We start from the raw sequence: 14,056 nt of genomic DNA, 5'->3' as shown, positions 1-14,056 counted from the left end.
AGAAAAAAGGGAAAAAATGAAATATTTACTTCCTTTGTCATAACATTTAACTGTGGACCTATTTTGCACATAAACATCTAATTTTCACATTTCATTACATAAAAGTATAAAAGTCTCAAACAAAATTTAAAGCCACTCTTTTAACTAAGTTAATTTTAGACATATTTAAGCTTCCATATCAATTTGGGACGAAACTAGTTCTACTTGGAAATTAAGGCAAATTATAAAGTGATATAAGATTCTTCTTGGATAAGACAAATAAAATAGCACAACTATGCATGATATTCATGGTACTTATGTATTATGTTGCTTTTTGTGATATGAAAACTACATATACGTTAAAAAGAACATATACGTTATATACATAGAAGTTATTATACATGTATACATTGACTACAACACATTAAAAAGGACCCAAAAGGCTGTTAAAAACTTCATTCTAATTCCTGTTAAAAGCCCCGGAAACTAAAAATAAATACACACACACATGCACACATACAAACATAAATGTCTAGAAACTATAATCGGCACAAAATTTATTGGTTAGTTTGAGCTGGATGTTAACCTTATATAAGGTTTTAGGGGCACCTGAGTGGCTCAGTGAGTTATGCCTCTGACTTCGGTTCAGGTCATGATCTCATGGTTCCTGGGTTCGAGCCCCATGTTGGGCTCTGTGCTGACAGCTCGGAGCATAGAGCCTGTTTTGGATGCTTGTCTCTAACCCTGCCCCTCTCCTGCTTGTGCCCTCTGTCTCTCTCTCTCTCAAAACTAAACATTAAAAAAATTTTAAAAAATATATAGGGTTTTAAAAATCAGAATATTTTAGCTATACATGTCTCTTAGTTTATAGAGTACCAATTTAATACATTTCTTCATAAAAACATATCTGTGCTTCCCCACCCCCCCCCCCCCCCCCCACTTGCCAAATACAGCAAAGCATGGTGCTAAGGGGACAGTGAAGTAGAACACAGGAACAAGAGGCTGGATTATGAAGCATTTATTAAACTCTTGATGAAGCACTTTACATATATTATCTCCTTTTTATTGTCCACAACAACCTTCTGAAAAGATACATCATCATTCTTATTTTACAGGTAAAGAAACTGGTCAAAATCTTATGCTAGTAACCAGAATTGGCTGGGATTCAAACCCAGGATGGCCTGATTCCAAAGTCAGGGCTTTTCACTAGTGTATATGGCAGAACGGCTTGCGATCTCATTTTTCCATTAACCATGTAAACACACACACACACACACACACACACACACAATATGCCTAGAAAGAAAGAAGTCTGGAAAAATAAAAACCCAAGTGTTAGCAGTTATTTCTGTGGGGTACAATTAAAATGTCTTTTTTTTCTCCTTCTTAAACATTTTACTTTTTTGAAATCAGGAAAAATGCACATATTGACTTATTTTTAGGGTGTTTATTAAATTTAAGGAAAAGGTGTGTGACTCCGGACTTAAGGAAACACTATAAAATACAGGACATGGAACAGAAGAAGGGAGCAGTGTTTTTAGTGCTATAGTTCTCAGATTTAAAGTTCTTGTTAACCCCCTGTTATTTCCCCAATTGATAAAGTGGTTAATGAAACTCTAGATTTAATAAGAACTCCCTGAACTTCAACTTTGTGTGTGATTTGTCTTTACTTTGGTCAGAGCCCTAGCAGTTTACATTCTGGGACCTTGAACTAGCAGCAAGCAGGGGAGGGGCATGCCCCCAGTGAATGCGTATCTCTATTACTCTGTTGATGTTCCTTTATCTGCTGCACTCCTACCTGATTTCAGAAGGGACTGATGGGACAGGAAAAGGTGAACATTTGGTCAGATACGAGTTAGGGCACATTTGTCTTCTTGCTCCTGAGGGAAGGTTATTACATTCTGTGACTCCAAAAGTGGTTCCCTACACTGAATTTCAACTTCTCTTAAATCTGTTTTTATTTCACTCTATCATCTAAATTAGTTTTCTAAATACTGAGGTTGATATTACCTAACTGTGTTCCTTTCAAAATGTTCATACTTTTGCCAATATTAAAATATGTGATAAATTAAAAACTGCCATCTAGAATTGTTTAATGTACCTCAAGTTTCTTGGGAATAATATCATGAAAATTATTATCTTCTGAGTATGAAACTTACATAAACTTTAATGAAATACTTTCACAAGATTTTTTATTCTTATAATTATAGATAACAGAATATAATTCAGGTTGATTTCTCAAATTGGGCAAGGGTTGTGGCTATTTTGCTCATCTTTTTAATGTCAAGTGCCTGTCATACTATCTCACACATAGCAGATGCTTAATATATGTTGTTGTTACAACAGATTGGGTAGAATATCAAGTTCTTAACTGTCCTGACTGATCAGGTATATATAAGTGATCAAGCAGGCAACTTATTCTCGTCCATTCTAGGTAGAAAATTGCAGTAGCCTCGGTTAGGCAAACAGCTTTTTTACTGCTGAAAAGGCCTTTGATCATCAAAATGCAATAAGCCATTCCTAGGTGAGGTGAAGGCAACAGGAAGTCTCGGTTAATATTTTTCTCTATTTTAGGTAAAAGATAAAAATCATTAGGAAAATAAACTAATATTAGGATCAAAAACAAGCAAAAATTTCCATGGTATTTTTTTTTGAAGACCTGTGTGTTCAGCCAAATTACTTCACACTAATCTTACAATTCTGTTATAACTGGTCACTGCATGTTATTCAGAATGGTCAATTTTCTCTTGAATCATTCACTTTAAATGATTCTCAAATCGTTCAATACTCTGGGATTCGGGGATCAGACAATAAATATGTGCAATTTTGAAATGCTATTTTAAGTCACTGAACATAACCTGCTTTTCTCAGAACAATTAGAGGTGGCCCCCATGTTAGACATGTAGGCTTCTTCTCCCTTCTTCCCTTCCTCTCTCCAACCATCTAATCCTAGAAACACTTGCCCAACTTGTACTGTCTACAACGTGTCTATAGGCACTGTGCCCACAAATGATTCCATCCTATTCCCTTTCTTATCCGAAGATTCCAAGTGACTCGTGTCCTAGGAGCTTCTGCTGGAATGTAAAACACATTTTAAAATACAAGAACTGAATCATCCAGGTTAACTTTGTTTCAGTGGAAAGATGCATTCACAATTTCTAATAGCTTAATTATCAACAACCTTCTAGAATGAAATTCTTAAGTCTGAGACTGTGGAGTCACACAGTGAACAATTAGAAGTTCATTAGCAAATTAGTAAATCAAGGCTGTTCGTTTTAATGTGGACAATATTAGTTTTATTTTAAAGAAGACACCATGCTTTCCTCGTAATGTTATAAAAATATATGTAGTAAATCATTGTAAAATTAAATGTTTTATTTTTCATTTCGCAGACATAAACGGATGCAAAAATATCTTTGCTAGGTGTGTATGGTTGCACAATGTCTTAAAAACCCCTAATCATTACCACCTAGTCGCTCAAAGTGAAGAGCATGGAATCATTTTATTGTTTTCCACCCACTAGTGTGCAATCTCCATGAGGGCAGGAAAGTCTGCCTTATTCACAGATGTACTTCCAGAAACTAAGATAGTCCCGGGCACACAGCAGCCACTTAAAACATACACCTTTTGAATTCATCCCTACTACCACAGACACAGTTCGGGCCTTCATCCTCTCAGTGTGTTGTGGCTGGATCATCCTTCCAGGCTCTCCTCCACACTGCCGCTGCAGTGATTTTTCAAACCCTCGGATATCTGACATCACTCTCGTGATGCTAACGCATAACAGACCCACAGAGGAAACAGCTCAAACATCTTGGTATGCCCCAGACGGCCCTCCACCACCCAGGTCCTTCTAGTCTGCCCTTTTCCACACAAACCTACATTCCAGGCACTTCTAATTACTTGCAGTTCCCCCACATACCGCGCTGCTTCATGCTTCCAGCGCAATTTTGGGGATAGAATGTGCGGAAACACAGTCTGGAAGCTCTTTCAGAATTACACAAATTCTAGAGTGGCCAATGCAGGTAACCTGTTACAACATATATGTCATACACCCATGAAATTGAATATGCTGATAAACTTTACTCCATATCACTTAATAACAGAAATTTTTTTGAAAAATAGTATACTTAAGTCTGCACCCAATTTCCTTCCAATTCTATTTCTGATGTGGGCTAGCCTGCGTTAATGGACACTAGTAGGTAAACAGTAGTGGAGGGGGCAGTAGAGAATTTGATGGAGCCACATAGAGTAATGTTAGCATGTCATTTCTCTCTCTCTCTCTCCTAGGTCTAGATGGGGTTCTTTCCATTAGTAGTAGTGCAGGCTACTATCATTACTCTCCTACAAGACACACTGGATTGAATAGAACCCCAGAGTCATTTTTCTGTTGAAAAGAAAGTCAGGCCTCAGCCTGAGACTAGAACGTGGTCAAACTGCAAAACTTACTGCTTTGTTTTATGGAAAACAAATTCTCTGTATTAACAGTGAAGGCAACCAACAATAAGACAAAAAGGTAACTTCCTGAATGGAAGGAGAGGTCTGCAAATGATGTATCTGATAAGGGATTAATATGCAAAATAAAGAGAAGACTTACACAACTCAACAGTAAAAAAAAAAACCCCAAAAACCCCATATAAGCTGATTAAAATGGGCACAGAACTCAAATAGACATTTTTCCAAAGAAGACATCCAGATGGCCAACAGATATGTGAAAAGATGTTCAACATCACCATCAAAATAAAACCTTATATCTGCCAGAATGGCTAGAATGAAAAGAAAAAAAAAAGACAAATAACAAGTGTTAGGGAAGATGTGGAGAAGAAGTAACCCTCATGCACTACTGGTAGGAATGTAAATTGGTACAGCCATTATGAAAAACAGGATGGAGGTTCCTCAAAAAATTAACAGAACCACTATGTGACTCGGTAATTCCTCTCCTGGGTATTTAACCCAAAGAAAATAAAAACACTAATTTGAAAACATATATATTCCCCTATGTTTATTGCAGCATTATTTACAGTAGTTAATCATGGAAGCAGCCCAAATGACCATCAAGAGATAAAGAAAATATGGAGTATAAATACACAAAGGAATATTATTCAGCTATATAAAAAAAAAAAGAGAGCTTGCCATGTGTGACAACATGGATGAACCTAGAAGTATTATGCTAAGTGAGGAGAGTCTGAGAAAGACAAATACCATATGATTTCACTTATATATGGAATCTAAAAAAACAAAACAAAGAAACAAAGAGCAGAAACAGACTATAAATATGGAAAACAAACTGATGGTTGCCAGAGGGGAGGAGGGTGGAGGATGGGCAAAGTGGGAGAAGGGGAATAGAAAAAAAATCACCTTAAGAAATTTTACACACACACACACACGTACATATGTGTATATACAGAACCCTCATTAATAGTTTAAAATTTGAGTATAGTCAATACGAAGGTAAATTTCACTTGTATTAATGGAGAGGAATCACTGTAATGAATTATTTGAGACTTTTGCTTATAAGAGTATGGGTGTGTGCCACTGTCTAGACTATGTACTCTTTACAGCATTCTCCCTGATGATCACCAATTATCCTTGAAGAATTAATAATAACAAAAAGAATTCAATGAAATTTGATCACATCCTCCTTTAAGTGAACAATGTGCCCAGTAACCTATCTCAATTTTAGGTCTTTTTGTATGATTTTAATTGTAGTAGTTGTTTACCTGCTTCAACTACCAAACTATGACCATCTTCTTGAGGGTAAAGTTTGTGTTTTAATTCTGTCTGTATCAACTAGCTAGCATTGAGTAGATAGCTGATCTTAATCTTAGCTCTTTGGATTCTTTTTTTCAAGGCTCATTCTATGTGATTTTAGAAATTCTTTTATTAATTTTTTAAATGTTTATTTTTGAGAGAGAGAGAGACAGAGACAGAGAGAGAGAAGCAGAGAGGGAGGCACAGAATCCAAAGTAGGCTCCAGGCTCTGAGCTGTCAGCCTGATGTGGGGTTTTAACTCATGAACCATGAGATCATGACCTGAGCCAAAGTCGGATCCTTAATCGACTGAGTCACCCAGGTGCCCCAGAAATTATTTCAATTATTCTATGAAGGGATCAGAATTCCCTCACCTTGATTTGGCTCTATTATAGTAAAGATGTTTATTGTATACATAACATGAATCCAATTAATAAATATCTGATTATCTACTTGAGTGCCAGACATCATTAGAAGCTTCATTTGCAAAGTCCTTGTCTTCCAATGCTGGACTGTCTTATAATTACTCATTATGGTACTTTTGTGACACCTCCAGTGGATCACATGCCCAAAGGCAAGAAGGTGTCAAGAGACTTTGGAAAGGCTGTTCTTAAAGACAGAAACCTTTAAGAGAGGACTCTGATGGGCCCCGTAGTGTTTGAAGGAAGAAGCATTCACCTATCTATAACAACCCAAAGTGTGAAACATTTGTCTTTTACAACAAAAAAACACAAGATCTAGCTCTCCTTCTACTCACCTAGCAAGAGAAGGTAAATTAGTATTGGGACCACTCAGGTGGAAACCGGAACATGAAGGCTCCAGTGGGAGAGAGATATAGCAATATGAAATGTATTACCAAATTCTAGAGTTCACTTCAATTCCCATGGATCAAAAATTGTAAAGGGCTAGTAATCAGCCAGTTTGGGAGACCACCAACATAATATTCTACATGTCCAAATAAAACATTTCTCCCTTTTGTATTATGACACTGTCTTCAAATGGTTATTTAAATCATCCCAATTTGGTAGCATTATATCATCTATTTATTTCACTATTACAACATATTCTTCCACAATGTTTTTAAAATGATTCTTAGGTGATCTTCCTTTACTGAACAGAGGTAATTAACAGACGAACACACAATAATCATATGTTCATTGACTATTTTTACTATTAGTTTTACTACTTTGAGTTCTGAGTATAAGTTCTGAGTCTCATACAAAAGTTCTGTATTTCTTCTGTACATGTAAACTCCTGAATTCAAAAATTATCACTACAGATGACATCTCAGTTGCTTAAATAAATTCCAAACTGAGTATCTTTCTCTAACAATTCATTATTGTCTTATTTTCAATTTATGATGCGTTTATTTTAAAAATCAACTTCCAACTTTTCACTTGTTATTGGTGAATATCCCAATATTATATTGGGTTATATATCCCAAACTGGCTTTATTATTCTACTAATTGGTGTTATTCTATTAGCAAGTATGTAGGTCTCCTGGATTCTAAATCCATTGTGAAAACTTCTGGTGACTCTCTATTAGTTTGTTATAATTTCCTTTATAATCCGTTGCTCTAATATTTATGTCTAATGTTAATTGATTCCGAGGTCCATTTCTGGATTAAAAAGAAAACAGCGGAGGGGTGGAGGGCACCTAGGTGGCCCAGCCGGTTGGGTGACCAACTCTTGATTTTGGCTCAGGTCATGATCTCAGGGCTTGTGAATTCAAGCCCTGCATTAAGCTTGCTGCTGTCAGCATAGAACCCACTCAGATCTTCTGTCCCCTCCTCTGTGTCCCTTAATGCTTGTGCTCGCTTTCAAAAATAAGTAAATCTCTAAAAAAAAACAAAAGAAAAGAAAAGAAAAGAAAAAAGAGGGGTGCCTGCATGGCTCAGTTGATTGAGTGTCCGACTCTTGTTTCAGCTCAGATCACAATCCCAGGGTCGTGGGATCAGGCCCCATGTCAGGCCTGTGGAGCCTGCTTAAGATTCTCTCTCTTTCTCCCTCTCTCCCTTGGCCCCTGTCCTCCACTTGCTCTCCTCTAAAAATAAAAATAAAATAAAAAGGAAAGTGGTTTATTTGGGTTTTTATTTTCTGGCAATGAATTCATATTGCAATTACTTAGCACCTTGTTATCTTTTAGGCATTACAAATTGCTTTTTAACGAAATGCATCATAATCTTCTTAGATATGGACTCTGGGCTCCACAGTTCCCAGGTTACTTCGTATTTCCTAATATGTACCTAGGATTTTCTACCCCAGAAATCTGGCAAAATAACTACTAATGATTCTTAAGTTTTAGTCTCTACTTGGGAGTATTACAAGATAAATTTAAAACAAACTTCCTTAACTGAGTAACCGTTCTGGTAAACGTAACTTTCTGTATCTTCATTAATTATAATAGTCAATTATGATATGGAGATAATACCATAACATACTTTAAGGTTTTTTTTAAATTTCTATTTAGTATTGCTTTGACTTCCCTTTTAATTTAGTACATTTAAAATTTAGCCGTGTTTCTCTTAACACATTTATAAAGTCTACTAGTTCCTTGTGAGTTCTTAGCTAGGTAGATAGCTTATTCTGTCCTTTAGCTTAATCTCGAGTGCTCTTGAATGCTTGAGAATGCTACTTCTTAAATATAATGTCTGTGGAAGTCCCAAGTCTTAAAAACAGTTACCATGTAAGCAGGTCAAATTTCTCTTCACCCTCAGCAAGAATACCCTTGAGCTTATTTTATGCTCATAATTAGCAGGGGGGGAAGGGGGGTCTAGAAAATGGAGATGGAATCAAGACCTCTCTGATGCTATAAGCCAGCTTCTGGTGTTCCAAGAACTCATACCACCTACCAACAGGTATATACCTGTTCCACCTTCCACCAGGCTATATCAAGAAGTCAAAGATAGGAAGGCCAATATGTAGAACAGACAATGAAGGTGAATGCTTTACCTGGCTGAAGCAGAGGTGGGGAGCTGGAAGGCAAATAGCTAGCCCTATCAACGACACTGTTTTTAAGGGGCTCTGAGGACCCTAGTTTGAAAAGTCACTAGCCCATACACAATAAGGTTATCTTAGCAATAACACCCAGAAAGCAATCCTTCTTAGCATCTAACTACATTTTTAAGAGCCTCGTCCAAATTTTTTGTCTATTCATAATCAATCTCAACAAAAACAAAAACTCTTCCTCTAAATTTATGATTTTTCCAGGACTCAGGTTCCTTTCTGTGTTTTTATCGTGGTATCAGACCCTGCACAATTCTCTATTGGATGGAGACCGATTTCCTTCTTCCTAAGAAAGGACCACATGATCAGCAGCCAGGAAAAAGGAAACCATGATAACATGCTCATTATGGTAGTTTATTAATGTTTTTGTGTCTTATGGCTCTGAGTTGACCCTGAAATGGTATATGCTTATAATCTGGGCTAAGCAAGGCATAACATATGAGAAAGAGCAAAGGATCTCTTTTCATAATTGTTTATATGATCTGAGGCTGATATTGAGGTTAGAGAAAGGAAAGAGCACTTGCATGAAAAATGATGTCCTTCTTGTAGGATGCAGTTGTTCCTGACCCATCTTGTAGGATGCAGTTGTTCCTTGTGTACCAGGACACAAGCCCTGAGTCACCTTTCACTAGTGTGGATGGATTTGGGCTGATCCATCTGCAATCTACACCAAGTCACCTGGAGAGCCAACAGAAGGTGCAAACAGGAAGGCTGTAGAAGAGAAGGACTGATACTTCAAGGAATCTGGGAAAGATCTAAGACTTACAGTCTGAACCATATATTTCCTCTCAGTGACACTTTACCTGAAAAAACTGGTCATGCTCTCAAAATGTGCTTTACAAGTTTAGTCTTTAAAAAATCATGAGTAATAGGGACAACAAAGTCTTGGTTTTCATTGGCTGTTAGCAAGTTTAAAGTAAAATGTATACCCAGCCACTGTGGTGAACATTTGTGGTCTCATTACTGGCTCTATTAGTGTTCACCCTTGTTTTAATTCTTCATTCCACTTCTCCCCATGCTACTCTACAATAGCAATAGTTTTAGACTCCTATAACGGCTATATAAAATGAATTCTAGGAAGACGTAAGATATAAATAAGTAACACTCTGACCAGTCTCCTAAGGAGAAAATTATGTATTTAATGCAGAGCAAAAACAGTAAAGGAACAGATAATACTAGTCCTTTTAACAATTCAAGTAACTTTCATAGGGACTGGAGGTAAACACATTTTAGAAGATGTTAAATATTCTTTGACAAAAGCATTTTGTGTTAGTGCTTTGAATCTATGAATAAAAGATCCAAAAGACCATATGGGAAGGGGAAGATCAAAAAGGATGTAGTACTAGACAAAAATGAGACAAACAGTTCCCTCTGGTATCCCCATAAATTATATAGGAAACATGATTTCTGGTTAAGTCCATCCCACAACAGGTGTTCCAACCAGTAAAAGTAGAAATCAGAATAGAAGGGTTTTCTAACATTTCAGTTGACCTTTGAAAGAATGAAAACAACTGAAAATAGTAAAATGGGTAAACACAATACCAGACTCTCTTTCCTAAGTATTGTGCCATGACTTAGGGTGCTATTTAGGCAAAGGTTTAGCCTTAGAATAGATGGGCTACTGCAAATTTTTTGTGTCCATGGTCTAAAAACTGCTATTGTCTCCCTCACTTCTGTTCTTTCCAAAACCTTCCAAAGGTGAAAAAAACAGAAATGAGAAACAGTTTTAAAGATGGAAAATAAAAAAGAAAGAACACACAAAAACACACTCTTTTTAGAAATGTATAAAACAATTTAAATCTTATATTTGAAAAAAAAGCTACACTGGTAGGGAGCAGGAGAAGGGTCCTGTTTGTCTACTTGCTCTGCATGAGATTGAGCAGCGTTAACACAGAAAGAACTAAGCTGTGGAGATGTGTAGTAAGATATACTGGCTGGCATCCAAATTCCGTAAAACTCATCATTATAAATAGCTTTGTTTATGATGCATACAATTTCATTTTTTACTTTAGGCTTTAAAATGTTTTGAAAAGCCAATATAAAAGTTTACTTAAAAGGAATTTTAAATTATAAAAACCTAAATGTTTTATTAAGCATGTACTCCCCTGATTATTTATCCCATTTAGACATTCAAAAGCAAATGATTTATTCACATACAATTCTTTATACTCATATAAAGACACTATCAAATTTGGCATATGTCTAAAGAACGATATTCACTTTCTTTCCATTGATCAGCCAAAGGATTGATTTTTTTAATTTTTATAAACAGTAAAGTTTCTTTAACTTCTGAAAAAAACTTTTATTTTCACTATAAGTGTTAAAAGAAAGAACATGATATATTAAATTTCTCCTTTGCTTTTTGAAAAAAATTATGTTTCTCACTGTAACAGCATTTTCAGTTCTTAATTCACGGACAAGCACCATAAATAGCTGTTTTAGTGCTGAAGGAGGAATGAATTCACACGTGGGATAGACCCAGGATCATCAATAACTGTTCTGAAAAAAGAATGGACACAAGGATACAGTCAACATTTGGCATAGTATATGCTATGTTTCTATGTAAGACCTATGGAACTTAGGAAAGTGGTTCCAGAATGCTTAAAAGTCTTCTGAAAGCCCTCATAGATCCCTAATTTGTCACACATCCCCTCTGTTTATCTCTTCTCTGTTTATCCCCCACATGTAAGTGTTTCCAAACTACCAAACAGGAATGAAAAAGAAAAAAGCCTATTAGAACAAATGAGAAAGAGGGGTGCCTGGGTGGCTTAGTCAGTTGATTATTCAGACTTCGGCTCAGGTCATGATCTCACAGTTCGTGGGTTCAAGCCCTGCATTGGGCTCTGTGTGGACATGTCAGAGCCTGGAGTCTGCCGTAGATTCTGTGTCTGCCTCTCTCTCTGCTCTTCCCCCACTTGCACTCTGTCTCTCAAAAAATAAACTTTAAAAAATTAACAAAAAAAAAGAACAAATGAGAAGGAATGACAACAATGATAATGGAGGGTCAGGATAAAGTCTCTTAAAATAGCATTTTGGATACAGAAAGGGTGATCCATAAACACTGTTCAGTGGTTGAACAGGCAATCTATGGCAAATAGACAAGGCAAGCATTTGGGCAAGACTGTATTAAATTCCTAGCTTTCATGTCCAGCATTATTCTTTTGAGAGATATGAATGAAAAGGACAATGGTTTGCAATATGACAGAAGAAGTGATTGATCAGCTTTATCTTTCCTTCTCCCTTTCAGTGCCCTCCCATTCATTGCCATAATAAGCCAACATTATTGATGGAAAAGGCAGCAAGAAATGTGTGGTGCACTCTGTGAAGATTCATAATCTATTCAATTTAAATAGTCTTTATTTGAACTATTAAAGAGAACATCCACCACTCAAATGTTAAGAAATAGAACCATCTCAATTTTGTAAAAATGAAACAGATAAATTTTAACCGTAATTTCAGTCAGAAAATAAAGAGCTCAATCACTTAACATTAAAAAAAACTTTTGTTATGCAATATTTAAAACACACACACATGTGTATAAAGAAGAAAACAGATTATAATAAATCCCTTATATATTCATTACCCAGCTTTACCTACTATTTTCTTTACATTACTAGATTATTCTGAAGTGAAGTCTCTCAGACATCTTATCACTTCTGTAATAAATACTTTAGATGTACCTCTAGATACTTTAAAGAGATCATAACCACAATAACATTATCACACCTAAAATATTAATAGTAAAATTCTTAGTATCAACAAATATCTAGTCATATTCAAATTCCGTGTTTCAATTTTTTTTTTTTTAATTTTTATTTTAGAGACAGAGCAGGCAAGCAGGGGAGAGGAGCAGGGGGTGGGGAGGGAGAGAGAGAGGGAGAATCTTAAACAGGCTCCATGCTGAGTACGGACGTGGGGCTCGATCACACGACCCTGGAATTATGACCTGAGCCAAAATCAGGAGTCAGATGCTTAACTGACTGAGCCACCCAGGAGTCCCTCAATTTTTTAACACAGTTGGTTTGTTTGAATCTAATCAAAACAAGGTCAACACATTATATTTGGATGCTGGTCTCTAAAATACATCTCTCTTAAGGTCTGGTTTCATCTTCCCTCTCTCTTAATTCTTTCTTTCCTGTTTGAAATTAATTTCATCTGCCCAACAGAAAGATCTGGCTGATGCATCAGCACATTGTCATTCAACATGTTCCCTCAGCTCCATATTTCCTATGACTCGGTATTTATATTTAGATGACTGAGAAATTCTTGGGCAAGAATGTATCACAAGTGACGTTATGTTCTTCCAATTGCATCACATCAGGAGGTCATAATTTCTGACTATCTCCTGGTTTGCAATATTAACATAAGAATAGATTGATGGGTTCAGATGCTGTCAGCCTGATCCATTCAGTGTAAAGTTTCCCATCATCTTTTTAGCTAATGATTTTAACTGCTGTTCATGATCACTGATCTAGATATATTATTTTGTCAGTGGTTGCGAAGTTCACCCAAGTTTTTAACTTCTGGACATATTCTTAATGTACTACTTTTCTCAATAATTACTTTCTACCTTTATATTTACATTCATAGAGATACAATACTGTTTCACTCACTATTTACCAGTAAGTCTTACTAAAAAGTATTTTGCTAATACCACTGAGAAAACAGATATAGATCACGTGTTGTCCTTCCTAAGCAACTAAATTCTTGAATCACGGTTGATAATTTTACTTGAATTTTCTCTGTGCCTCAAGTATCCCTGTATAGATAATGTAACTGAAGCTGGGGTTAGATCAACCTTTAATTGACATGTTCTGAAGCAGAGATGACAAGTCGTAGGATCCTCGAGTAACTGGCTATTATTTGTTCTTTTTCAATAAAAACAAAGCTAAAAGAAATAAGCACACACATATACCCTAAAGTCATTCCTCCTTGGATTATGGGAGTCTATTAATGCAAACCAAATGTTGTATCTAAACTATGTGACAGTGGCTAAAATGTGTAATTATTTAATATAAATTTTTTTAGCTGTGAAAATCTGTAGCGTACAGGCTTTTGTTCCTCTTCAGTTTCAAAAGTGTTTTCCCCCCTATTTAATAGTAGAGTAACACAACTGGAGAATAGAAAAACCCATGCAACAAGCGGATTAGACTGATTTATTAGTCTATTTATTAGTTATTAAATAGACTGTGAAGCCTCAGGGAGGACAGCCCTAATGACAATTCAGTCACTACAAAGTCTGGCAAACTTGTAGGTTGTCTCCCTCCTTCCCCTGGGGGGCAGACAAGCCATATTCATTTTTAGGGCAAGCTGATCAACT

At 36.2% G+C, this 14,056-nt stretch overlaps 1 protein-coding gene and 1 long non-coding RNA gene across 11 annotated transcripts in view; one reads left to right on the top strand and one right to left on the bottom strand.

Moving 5' to 3' along the window:
* Positions 1-14,056, bottom strand: part of PKP4 (plakophilin 4) — a 238,484-nt gene that overhangs the window by 76,566 nt on the left and 147,862 nt on the right. The window lies entirely within an intron of this gene.
* LOC122226153 overlaps positions 1-14,056 on the top strand; it is a 65,530-nt gene that overhangs the window by 15,758 nt on the left and 35,716 nt on the right. The gene's annotated exons all lie outside the window — the stretch shown is intronic.

This window comes from Panthera leo, chromosome C1 (genome assembly GCF_018350215.1).
Source record: "Panthera leo isolate Ple1 chromosome C1, P.leo_Ple1_pat1.1, whole genome shotgun sequence".
In the NCBI taxonomy this organism is placed as follows: Eukaryota; Metazoa; Chordata; class Mammalia; order Carnivora; family Felidae; genus Panthera; species Panthera leo.
The sequence above is the reverse complement of the archived record's forward strand: the minus strand, read 5'-3'. Positions and strand labels throughout refer to the sequence as shown.